At 41.4% G+C, this 12,280-nt stretch overlaps 1 protein-coding gene across 7 annotated transcripts in view; it reads right to left on the bottom strand.

Annotated features, from left to right (window-relative positions):
• Nucleotides 1-12,280, bottom strand: part of IRAG2 (inositol 1,4,5-triphosphate receptor associated 2) — a 1,211,571-nt gene that overhangs the window by 317,635 nt on the left and 881,656 nt on the right. The window lies entirely within an intron of this gene.

Here is a 12,280-nt window from a genome sequence, read left to right as displayed (position 1 = left end):
AGGTCTGCGAGGCCTTCTGATCCAAACTAGTAGCCCCCACCCTACCCGAGTGCTCCGTGCTCGGTATCAAAGTTCAACATCCCCCTGAAGCTGTCGACATACAGTAGGCTGCATCCTGGACTGGTACTTGCTTCCTGGGCAGGTTTCCCGCTTTTAAGGAAGTGGCAACCGCAGAGCGTCAAGTTAGGAGAACTGAGGAGATTTTATACATGAATATATTGAATTCCCGTACAATACCCATTATTTTCTGCTTGCTCTATGGAACTTACGATAAGCGATTGGCCTGAGAGACTGACCTTTTCACCCAGTCCATTGTCAGCATTAAGTGGGTAAATGACGAAATGTCTGGTAAAATCCGCAGACAAAGCTTTTGGGTAGCATACGTAGGTAGATGTAGCGTGCAAAGGAGCCCACAAAATGATATAAAAAGGGAGCACCCACAGATATCGACGGACTACCTCGCCGTCTGTATGTAGGTTAACAGGCAGTGCAGGTTTTCCCCAAGAGCTGGGAGCTCTTGTCTTCCTTTGCTTAAAATGTCTTGCTCTGCTTTGCTTGAAGTATCTTATTCTATTTTACCTATATGAAATGTCATGTTATGTTTAACCATTGTTCTCTTTACTTTTGCATTTAAAAGATTTTGTATTGTAATTGCAGGAATGCTTGCTCTAAGAGTAAACGTGAGTGTTCCTAGGTAACATTTTCCTTGGTGTAACTTGTTTCTCATGATGCATTTATAGATGTGTTTTCTCTCTCTCTCTGTCAGTACATTAATTGAGATACAGAGAATATTATGACAGCTGTATGATTATCTGGATTCTGTATTTTGTACTTTATGTCTCTATTCTGCGGTTTCTTTGAAGTTGCATCTTCTCATTAAACTGCCATTGTATTCTGCCTCCAATTCCATGTCTCATATGTCTGTTTTCTTCATTTTTGGAGCAAGCGTTCCTAGGCACCCCGGCTCAAATTAAGGTGCCCCTTTTGTCCCTAACTCACTCTCCTGCTCAGTTCTGTGGTGGCTCCCGGGGATCTGGGGACCGCCCCTAGCTTCCTTGACCCGTAATAGATCTTCCCTCCAACAGCCTCTCTTGCAAGTCCTGTATTGTTGGTTTGTTGCCCCTGCCCCCCTTTCCACTGCCCTCCATAGTCTGTTGTGCTTCCACGGCCCTTCCTGCCTGCTCAGTGTGGTTAAATTGTTGCCTTTGCACCCTCCTACCTGCCTTCAATTTTCAGAGTCCGTGCCCCTGGCCTCTGCCTCTCAACAGTATCCTAATGAACAACTAGATTGCTAACATTCTATATTTATTACAAAAGTGTGGAACGCCTGACATCATCTTGATGTAATCAAAACTGTAATACCTAGAGCATTTCCTTTAGAAATTACATATATGAGAGGGTCTTATTGGCATCAAACTTATGGTTAGTGCTCTAAAAGACTAAAATAAGGACATATTTTCTGAGTTTTCAAATAGCGACAAAGCACTTTTAAATTATTTGTTATCTTTATGTTTTTTTATCCAGTTGACCACTTGATTAAATGTTGCACTTAGGGGAGAGGATGTGGTGTTACTTCCAGAACTGCAGACTTTGCAACTGGGGAACCAGGTTGAAGTTTCTGCTTCAGCTCGACATTCTGTGATTCTGGTCAAATCACTTAGTCTCCCCATGTCTACAACCAAAATGAATTTGTTCTTGTGTGATGTAACCAATGCTCATGTAAAGCACTCCAATACCTGACAAGTCTGCACTATATAACACTGCAAAAACACAAAATAATAAGTGTTTTGCACACTTCTGTCATTGGGCTATATTTGGGCTACATCTGGGTGATTTTGGGCTACATTTGGGCTCTTTTGTCTCCGGTGGCCATCTTGGGAGATTTATTTGTTATGAAGTTTCCTAATTTCCTCATGTACTGCAGTCTCCTCAGTAGGAAATGCTTTCAGTTTTTTACTTTGATTCCATCATGAAGGTATTCAGATATGTCACACATTTGCCATAAATTCTGAATGTTAGCACTCTAGTTGCTCATTAGATCACTGTAGTAAAACTACTGCACCATGGAAGTCTGCTCCTGGTATTAAAAGTGCATGTTTCAGTCTGCATGAAGAATTTTTTAATGAAATAGAAGAGGATTTGAGAAGTCACTCAAAATGTGCCCTCATTTTCTTTCTTCAGCATTAATCATAATTTCTATGGCAAAATGAACCTCCTCATTGTGTTCCTTTTTAAATTAAATGTTTTAAGTTTTACCAGTTTATTCCAATCAAGATGGCTTCAGGTGTGCCATACTTTTGTCATAATGAAGACAGTAAGCGCTCTAGTTGTTTTTAAGAACATTCTGGGACATTCTGTCATTGGGCTATACTTGGGCTACATCTGGGTGATATTTGGGCTACATTTGGGCTCTTTTGTCTCTGGTGGCCATCTTGGGAGACTTATTTGTTATGAAGTTTCCTAATTTCCTCATTTACTGCAGTCTCCTCAGTAGGAAATACTTTCAGTTTTTTACTTTGATTCCATCAAGAAGGCATTCAGATGTGTCACACATTTGCCATAAATTCAGAATGTTAGCACTCTTTTTCTCATTAGATCACTGTAGTAAAGCTACTGCTCACCAGGGAAAACTGCTGCTGGTATTGAAAGTGCATGTTTCAGTCTGCATGTCAGAATTTTTTAATGAAATAGAAGAGGATTTGAGAAGTCACTCAAAATGTGCCCTAATTTTTCTTTCTGCAGCACTAATCATACTTTTTATGGAAAAATGAACCCCCTCATTTTGTTCCTTTTTAAATTAAATGTTTTAAGAGTTACCACTTTAATCCAAGCAAGATGGCTTCAGGTGTGCCATACGTTTATCATAAGTAGGACTGTTAGCGCTCTAGTAGTTCTTTGGAACACTCTGGGAAGCTGCAGTAGAACACAAAGGAATCAACTGACAGTCTCTGCCCTTGTTGGATGTACATGTTTTACTGAGAATGTCAGACTTCATTCTCACATGACTGAGAAAGATAATGTGAATTTACAGAAAATAAGCTCTCAGTTTAGCCTATAGATCACCTTCCAAACCTCTGTGGTAAAAGCATGAGAAAATATTTTTCTCTCAATCATGATATCCCAGCAGAAGGCTTTTTCACATGGTGAAATCACCTTAGAACATACCACAATTCCTAAAATGAGTATGGTACCATCAACAAATGATTTATAATGTAACTAAAGTCTTAAAACCTTCTATTAACTGCAATGCTTTTTAATGAGGTGCTATCATGTATATTGGTCCCAAGATGGCTGCCAACACTTCTTGGATGAAGTGCTGACAGCCAATCAGATCTCAGGATGAGATGTGTGGTTAGGCTCCGCCCACATATATATATGCTTTTAAATGCTATTTTCTCAGGAAATACTGAACCGATTTACACCAGACCTGCAAAAGGCACTTCCTTGACCTTATGGCTACCTCTCTGCCAAATTTCAAGTAATTCTGTTCAGCCGTTCGGGCTGTAGCTGTGTCTAAAGGTCCTATGGAAAAATGCATGGGGAAAACACGTTTTGGGACCCCCCTTTTTTCTCGGCCCCTGCTTGACGAATCCCCCCGAGACTTTCAGGGTAGGAGCGGAGCGTAGCGCCCCACCTATTTTGAAAATTTCGCGAGGATTCGTCGACCGGCGCCAAAGTTATTCCAAATAGAATGTTGCGGATTTCCTATGGAAACAGGGTCCTAACTATAACTACCTACTGGCGACCGCCAGTAGGTAGTAGGTAATATCTATATCTATATCTATATCTATATATATATATATTACCTACTGGCGGTCGCCAGTAGGTAGTTATAGTTAGGACCACGTTTCCATAGGAAAACCTCAACATTCTATTTTGAATAACTTTTGCGCCGGTCGACGAATCCTCGCGAATTTCTCAAAATAGGTGGGGCGCTACGCTCCGCTCCTACCCTGAAAGTCTCGGGGGGATCCGTCAAGCGGGGGCTGAGATAAAAGGGGGGTCCCAAAACGCGTTTTTCCCATGCATTTTTCCATAGGACCTTTAGAACGAGCTACAGCCCGAACGGCTGAACAGAATTACTCAAAATTTGGCAGAGAGGTAGTCCCTAGGTCAAGGAAGTGCCTTTTGTAGGTTTGGTGTAAATCTGTTCAGTAGATTCTGAGAAAATAGCCTTTAAATCAATATATATATCTGAGCCAGCTTACGGTACGCTTACGGTACGCTTACCGTAAGCGTACGGTGGCGTGCGCGAGCGCGATTCTGATTGGCTCTCAGATCTTAGTAAACATTCGAATCGGCCGAAACCAGGAAGCGGCGGCCGCCATTTTGTGTATTTCACTCTGAAAATAAAGAGTGAAAACAAGGAAAGGGGGCAATGAGGAGAGTTACAGACCCCCTAACATTTGTAAGGGGGTCAAAGAAGGACAGAAAAGTGCAAAAAAAACATTTATTGATTTTAAAAAAAATCACGGGGTACGCGTACGGTAAGCTTACGGTAAGCGTACGGTAAAAAAAAATAAAAATAAATAAATGAAAAGCAGATTTAAGAGTTTAGATATTAGGGAGCTCTAAAAAGAGCTGTTGTGTTTATGAAGTCATTTTTTTAGTGGTACCTACAAGTAAGTACCGATGCAGAGTCTAAGGTTCAAGAGGAAGACTCTGTTCCCTTCATCATTGAAGTGCACACCATCTCCTCTATAAATGTCTTGCATGTCATAACGCAAGTTGTTGTGGTAAATGGCACCCATACCATAGTCACGGAGGAAAGCAGAAACAGATTTGTTGACGTGCTTTCTTGCTTTGTCAATCTGTGGACAGAAATGATTGGACCAGTTCCATTTTTGCCTTTGGCATATGTTGGAAAACACAAAGGCAGTTTTAGGGAAAAGTGTAAACAGTTGTGCAAAGGTGTCCTTCATAAGCATTTCCAGACCTACCCCAGTCAAAGTGCCTAGGTCATTGCCACCACAGTGCACTATTATGAGGTCAGGGTGTTGGATTTGCATGAAGGATTTCACCAATGGCATCAATTGGTGCCACTTTAACCCTCTCTGACCAATCCATTTAATGTCTACATTTGGCAAAGCTAGGTCTCTCACCATACCTGTTTTCTCTGCAAACTTTTCACTCCAGAAGACATAGCTGTGCCCTACAATCCACACTGTGAACATCTTCAAAGGAGAACTGGATGCACTCAGGAGGTGTCTTTCAGTAGAATGGCAATATGAAAAGAAAGACAGTTTGGAAATGGAGGCATACATATTTTTTTCAAAACAAAAAGAACTGATTGGCTGTTTCATACCATTCCAGAATAAAAACTAGGCTGTATGTGAAAATTAATAGAAGCATGTTTTGTATTGGTACAAAAAAATGTGTAACCAAAGAACAGGACTATGGATTTGCTGTTAGGTTTGAAAAGTCAAGCACTCTTGCTGTGTGGAATTGAAACATTGTGTGTCGAACTTCTGACCTAACTGCACACAGCAGTGTTCCATGAGCTGTTGCTATGGTAGCAGGCAGAAGTCAAGTTGGGGGAAGGGTACTAGGCAGAAGTCAAGTTGGGGGAAGGGTACTGTTGGAAAAGGGTTGGTTTTCAACCAATAGAAATGTGTGATTACCTGTGAAAAAAAAGGTGGAAGCACTGAGATTTGAAACTTACATGTATATGTGTGGAAAAATAGAGGGAAAGTTAGCCATTATCTGGTTCTGCTGAGAGGAGAGAGGTGTAAAGAACAGAGATCCTGGCTCTGATAATCTGCTGTTTGAGTGCCACATTTCTTTCACAACTAACTAATTTTAAAGGTGAGTTTACAGTTTGAGAGGGGATGTATGTGGTAACTTAAGAAATGAATAATAGAAATGGGAATTGTTTTTGTTGTAGTTACATAATGTGTCAGTCTGTAAAAGTGATTTCAAATTGAAAAAAGAGATTTACACTTGCCCCTGAAAAAAAAAGAGCAGTAAGTGAGCTTTCAAAATGGCAAAGAAATTTCGTTTTGGCACTAATGTGAAAACATGACTCTGTGTGCATAGAAGAATTATAGGCAGAAATGTATTGCGTCTTGCTCTGGTGATTTCACAGTTGCAGTAGATGGAAAAGAGGAGCGAATTTTTGGGGGAAGAAGCAGAGGCTTAGCACACACCCATGTGCTTGCCGTGTATAGTCATGCACAGTATTTAGAAGCCAGTGGGGTTTTCAGGTTTAAGTCTGTAATGCAAATACATTCAGCATCACTCAGGCTGGTTGCCCTTGCTGGAGTGTAGGCAATAATAATAATAATAATAATTGTAGTCTCTCAAGGACAATGTAATGTGATAAATGATTTTTAGTGTTTTTTTTTAAAAAATAAAAAAAAGGTACGCTTACCGTACGCGTACGGTAAAAAAAAAAAAAAAAAGTTTTTAAAAAAATGTAAAAAAAAGATGAAAGATAAGGTTGGCTCTTAAAAGAACCGTTGTGTTCATGCAGGGACAGAGGAAAGGAACCATGGGAAAATCATTCAAAGCTACAAATGTGCTGATCTATTTTGTTGTTCACTAGGGAAACACTGGTCTCCCTATGACAAATTAGACCTTTACAAACTGCGCAATGAATATCAACCCTCCGAAATCGAAGGTTCATTTCCAGAGGGCCAGCAGAAGGAGATGCTCCCCCCACAGATGAAGGGCTCACCTGACCTGCAGAAGAAGGAGTCTGCCCTGCAGATGATGGTCCAGGCTGAGCTGCTGTGGATGTACTGGCTCGTCTTTCTGAAGAGTTACCTCCAAAAAGATGACCATGTGTCCTTCTGTGTACTTCTTTGAGGTGCCTCATCATGGTGTGATTCCCAAAGGAATACTTCCTGTCAGGATTACCTCTAGAAAGTACACGCTTACACAGAATGCAAGTAACTAAGGGTGCATTCACCTTTTGCTGGCCTTCTGGAAAAGTAAAATAATCCCAAACATAAGAAGGCTTTACTTTCCTCGCTCTCTGCCTCAAGACAGTGCTGCTGGTGCTAGCCTCACTCTCAGAAGGGCTCTGCTGTTCTGCCATCGTATCCCAAAGACAAACCAGCTCCTTCTCCTAAGGGATCACAAGCAGAAATGAGGGGAATGGGTGTGGTGTAGGCGAGTTCTAGAACTGAAAGTAGTTTCAACCAATCAAAAGTTGTGTTTCATGATCACATGACCTACCGTACGCTTACGGTACGCTTACGGTACGCTTACGGCAAAAAGTACGCGTGCGCGTAAAAAAGACACGCGCTTGCGCGCATGCGCATAACAGTCACTCCCCGGCACTACCGCGTAACGTGCGCGTATTGCGTAAGCGCGCACGCGTCCCACGCGCGGCTACGCAACGTACGTAACTCTACGCAAGCAGCGTGGATAGATTACGGACGTTGCGTAAACCGTACGCTTACGGTACGCTTACGGCAAAAAGTACGCATGCGCGTAAAAAAGACACGCGCATGCGCGCATGCGCATAACAGTCACTCCCCGGCACTACCGCGTAACGTGCGCGTATTGCGTAAGCGCGCACGCGTCCCACGCGCGGCTACGCAAAGTACGTAAATCTACGCAAGCAGCGTGGATAGATTACGGACGTTGCGTAAACCGTACGCTTACCGTAAGCTTACGGTACGCGTAATATAAAAAAAAAAAAAAAATCTAGAATTACATTTTACGTTTATTTTAAAAATTATATATAAAAAAAATATTTAAGAATTTTTTTAAAAAAAGCATAGTCTTTATAAAAGATAAATAAATTAAATTAAAAATTTGTTTGAAAAAAATGAAGAATAAAAAAAAAAATTAGCATTTAAAAAACCTTGCAAATTCACTGAAAAAACCATAGGTTTCATACACGTTATAGTTAGGAATTAGCATTTAAAATACCTTGCAAATTTACTGAAAAAACCTTGGTTTTCACACACGTAATAGTTAGAAATTAGCATTTAAAAATCCTTAGAAATTCACTGAAAAAACCATAGGTTTCATACACGTAATAGTTAGGAATTAGCATTTAAAAAACCTTAGAAATTCACTGAAAAAACCATAGGTTTCACACACGTTATAGTTAGGAATTAGCATTTAAAAAACCTTAGAAATTCAGTGAAAAAACCATAGGTTTCACAAATGTTATAGTTAGATGGACATTTTACTCGTAAAAAACCAGTGAAATTGCCCCGTTATAGTTAGTTCAGCTAACTATAACTCGCGCGCCCGCAATGCACTGCTGATGACGTCACATATTACATCACTCATGACATGGTCAGTGACATCACTCATGACATCACTGATGACATCTCAAATGACATCACTGATGACATCATCCAGTGAATGTGTGTTTTTCAGAAAATTAAATATGTGTTATATATGTATATCTCAAGGTCGATGGAAGAATAACTGGGTATATAAGTGTCTAAATGGTTGTTTTTTTTTTGAAAAATTGATTGTGTAACTGACTGATTAAGTGTATCATAGTGAATACATGGTTTAGTGAGTAATGTTTAAACATATAAATATCTGTGACAGTCTCTCACTTTGTGTATAAGTGGCTGCATGGGTTGGTGAGTAGCTACATGGGTGTCTATATAGGTTATTAGTTGTTTTTTTGAGTATCAGTCTGAGTGTCTGCATGGTTCGGTGGGGGGTATTACGTAGTGCATAGGTGCATGAATGAGTGACTCACTGTTTGTATGTGTTGAACACAGTATGTGTGCAGGACTGTATGGGTGGATGAGTGTGTGTATGGGTGTGTTAGAGAGTGAATGACTGTCTCAATAGTGTCTTTATGAGTAACTACATATGTTTTAAACTAGTATATGTGACTATTGGTGTATATATGTGAGTATATGTGAGAGTGAGAGATTGAAAGAGTTCCAGTATAAATAAGTATGTGTTTCTATAAGTGATTGTTTAAAAGACTAAGTATGTGTAAGTTTCTGTAGAAGTAAGTGTGGTGGTGTGTGTATAACTGTATATGCTAGTAAATGTATGTTTGATTCTTTATTAGCATGAGTGACTATGTGTGTGAGTAACTCTATGGATGAGTGGCATTGTGTAACAGGATGTATAGGTGTATGATTACATATGATGAGTGAGTACATGTATGAGTGACTGTATTGGACTGTTGGTGAATGAGTGGTTGTTTATGTGGATCTTACAATTACTGAAGAGGTTGTTGTAACTGGTATTGGTATGTCCATTGTTTTTGAAAATTTTAGTCTCTATTTATGAATGTGTGTGTCAAAGGTTATATTAGGGTGAGAGGAGGTCTACCACTATCACAAGGATGATGTCATCAGTGATGTCATCAGTGATGTCATTTGAGATGTCATCAGTGATGTCATGAGTGATGTCACTGACCATGTCATGAGTGATGTAATATGTGACGTCATCAGCAGTGCATTGCGGGCGCGCGAGTTATAGTTAGCTGAACTAACTATAACGGGGCAATTTCACTGGTTTTTTACGAGTAAAATGTCCATCTAACTATAACATTTGTGAAACCTATGGTTTTTTCACTGAATTTCTAAGGTTTTTTAAATGCTAATTCCTAACTATAACGTGTGTGAAACCTATGGTTTTTTCAGTGAATATATATATATATATATATATATATATATATATTCACTGAAAAAACCATAGGTTTCACACACGTTATAGTTAGCTGGACATTTCACTCGTAAAAAACCAATGAAATTCCCCCGTTATAGTTAGTGCAGGCAACTATAACTCACGCGACCGCAATCCTCTGCTGATGACGTCAGATATTACATCACTGTATTTAGACACTTATTTACCCATGTCTTCTTCCATTAATCTTTAGCTATACATAAATTACAAATATTTATTTTTCATAAAGACACATATGTCATCAGTGATGTAATATCTGACGTCATCAGCAGAGGATTGCGGTCGTGTGAGTTATAGTTGCCTGCACTAACTATAACGGGGGAATTTCATTGGTTTTTTATGAGTGAAATGTCCAGCTAACTATAACATGTGTGAAACCTATGGTTTTTTAAGTGAATTTGCAAGTTTTTTTAAATGCTAATTCCTAACTATAACGTGTGTGAAACCTATGGTTTTTTCAGTGAATTTGTACGGTTTTTTAAATGCTAAGTTATGTATTTATTAATTTTTTTTCCAGGTTTTTCACCGTAAATCACTCAAACACAAGGGCTCTTTTTAGAGCCACCTAATATCTAAACACTTAAACTTGATTTTTATTTCTATTTTTTTAATGTTTTTTTTCGGGTGCACGCAGAGTGCGCGCACCTCGCGTTGTTTTTAAAAAAAATTAAAATCTTTTTTTTTGCCCTTCGTGGTCCTACTGTGACCCCCTGACAATGGCTAGGGGGTCAAGAACTCCCTACTCTGCCCCCTATTCACGTTCTCCACCTTTCCTTTTCAGTGCGACAGACAAAATGGCGGCCGACACTTCCTGATTTCGACCGATTTGAATGTTTACTGACATCTAACAACCAATCAGAATTACGCTCGCGCACGGCAGGGTGCGCGCACAGGGCTTGCACAGTGCACGCACCCTGCACGCGTATAGATATTGATATGCTTTTAAACGCTATTTTCTCAGGAAATACTGAACAGATTTACACCATACCTGCGAAAGGCACTTCCTTGACCTTATGGCTACCTCTCTGCCAAATTTCAAGTAATTCTGTTCAGCCGTTCGGGCTGTAGCTGCGACTAAAGGTCCTATGGAAAAATGCATGGGGAAAACGCGTTTTGGGACCCCCCCTTTTTCTCGGCCCCCACTTGACGAATCACCCCGAGACTTTCAGGGTAGGAGCGGAGCGCCCCATTAATTTTGAAAATTACGCGAGGATTCGTCAACCGGCGCCAAAGTTATTCAAAATAGAATTTTGAGATTTCCTATGGAAACACGGTCCTAACTATAACTATCTACTGGCGACCGCCAGTAGATAATATACATTTATATATATATATATATATATATATATATATATATATATATATATATGTATTTATTTATTTATTTATATATTTATTGCATTCAAACGCCTCATAATCCAAAAGCAAGATAGAACCGGCACCCCGAAGGTTGTTCAATATGTTTTTTTTATTTTTGAGTGTATTCATCCACAATCAATCAATCAGCAATTTGTAAAGTGCACTACTCACCCGTGTGGTTCTCAAGGTGCGGGGGGGCGGGGGGGGGGAAGACAGCTATTGATCGAACAGCCAGGTCTTGAGGAGTCTCCTGAAGGTCAGCAGGTCCTGGGTATTTCGCAGGTGGGTGGGGAGGGTGTTCCATGTCTTGGCGGCGAGGTGGGAGAATGATATGCCACCGGTGTTGATTCTGTGGATGCATGGGACAGGGCGAGGTCGGCAGAGCAAAGCTGGTGGTTCGGGGTGTAGAAGGCGAGTCGGTTGTTGTGGAGTGCCTTGTGAGCGTGGGTGAGGAGCTTGAAGGTGATTCTCTTGTTGACAGGGTGCCAGTGCAGGGGTCTCAGGTGGGCAGTGATGTGGCTGTGGTGGGGGGATGTCGAGGATGAGGTGTGTTAGGCGTTCTGTAGTCGTTTCTGGAGTTTTGCTGTGGTACCCACGTAAAGGGCGTTGCCTTAGTCCTTGAGTGCCTGGGTGACCGTCCTCCTGGTTCCTGTGGAGATCCATCTGTAGATCTTGTGAAGCATGCGGAGGGTGTTGAAGCAGGAGGAGGAGGAGACGGTGTTGACTTCCTGGGTCATAGACAGTGATGAGTCCAGGATGAACTCCAGGTTGTGTGTGTGGGTATTGACGCAGCTCCCAGCGAGGCCGGCCACCAGGAGTCGTCCCAGGCGGAGGGGGTGGAGCCGAGGATGAAGACCTCCGTCTTGTCGAAGTTCAGTTTTAGGCGGCTGCTCTTCATCCACTTGGCGACAGCCTACATCCCTTCGTGGAAGTTTGTTTTGGCAGTGGCGGGGTCTTTGGTGAGAAAGAGGATCAGCTGGGTGTCATCGGCGTATGAGACTATGTTGAGGTCATGTGATCGGACGATGTTGGCGAGCGGTGTCATGTAGACGTTGAAGAGGGTCGGGCTGAGGGATGATCCTTGGGGTACGCCGCAGTTGATCTTAGTGGCTTCGGATCGAAATGGCAGGAGGCGGACTCTCTGGGTTCTGTCGGTGAGGAAGGAGGTGATGCAGTACAGGGCTTTGTCGCAGATCCCTGCTTTGCAGAGGCGTGTGTGTAGGGTGTGGTGGCAGAAGGTGTCGAAGGCGGCCGAGAGGTCTAGGAGGATGAGGGCCGTGGTTTCGCCGTTGTCCAG

The sequence above is a fragment of the Triturus cristatus genome, chromosome 4_1 (assembly GCF_964204655.1).
Source record: "Triturus cristatus chromosome 4_1, aTriCri1.1, whole genome shotgun sequence".
Lineage (NCBI taxonomy): Eukaryota > Metazoa > Chordata > Amphibia > Caudata > Salamandridae > Triturus > Triturus cristatus.
Note: the sequence above shows the minus strand (reverse complement) of the source record. Positions and strands in the feature narration are given on the sequence as shown.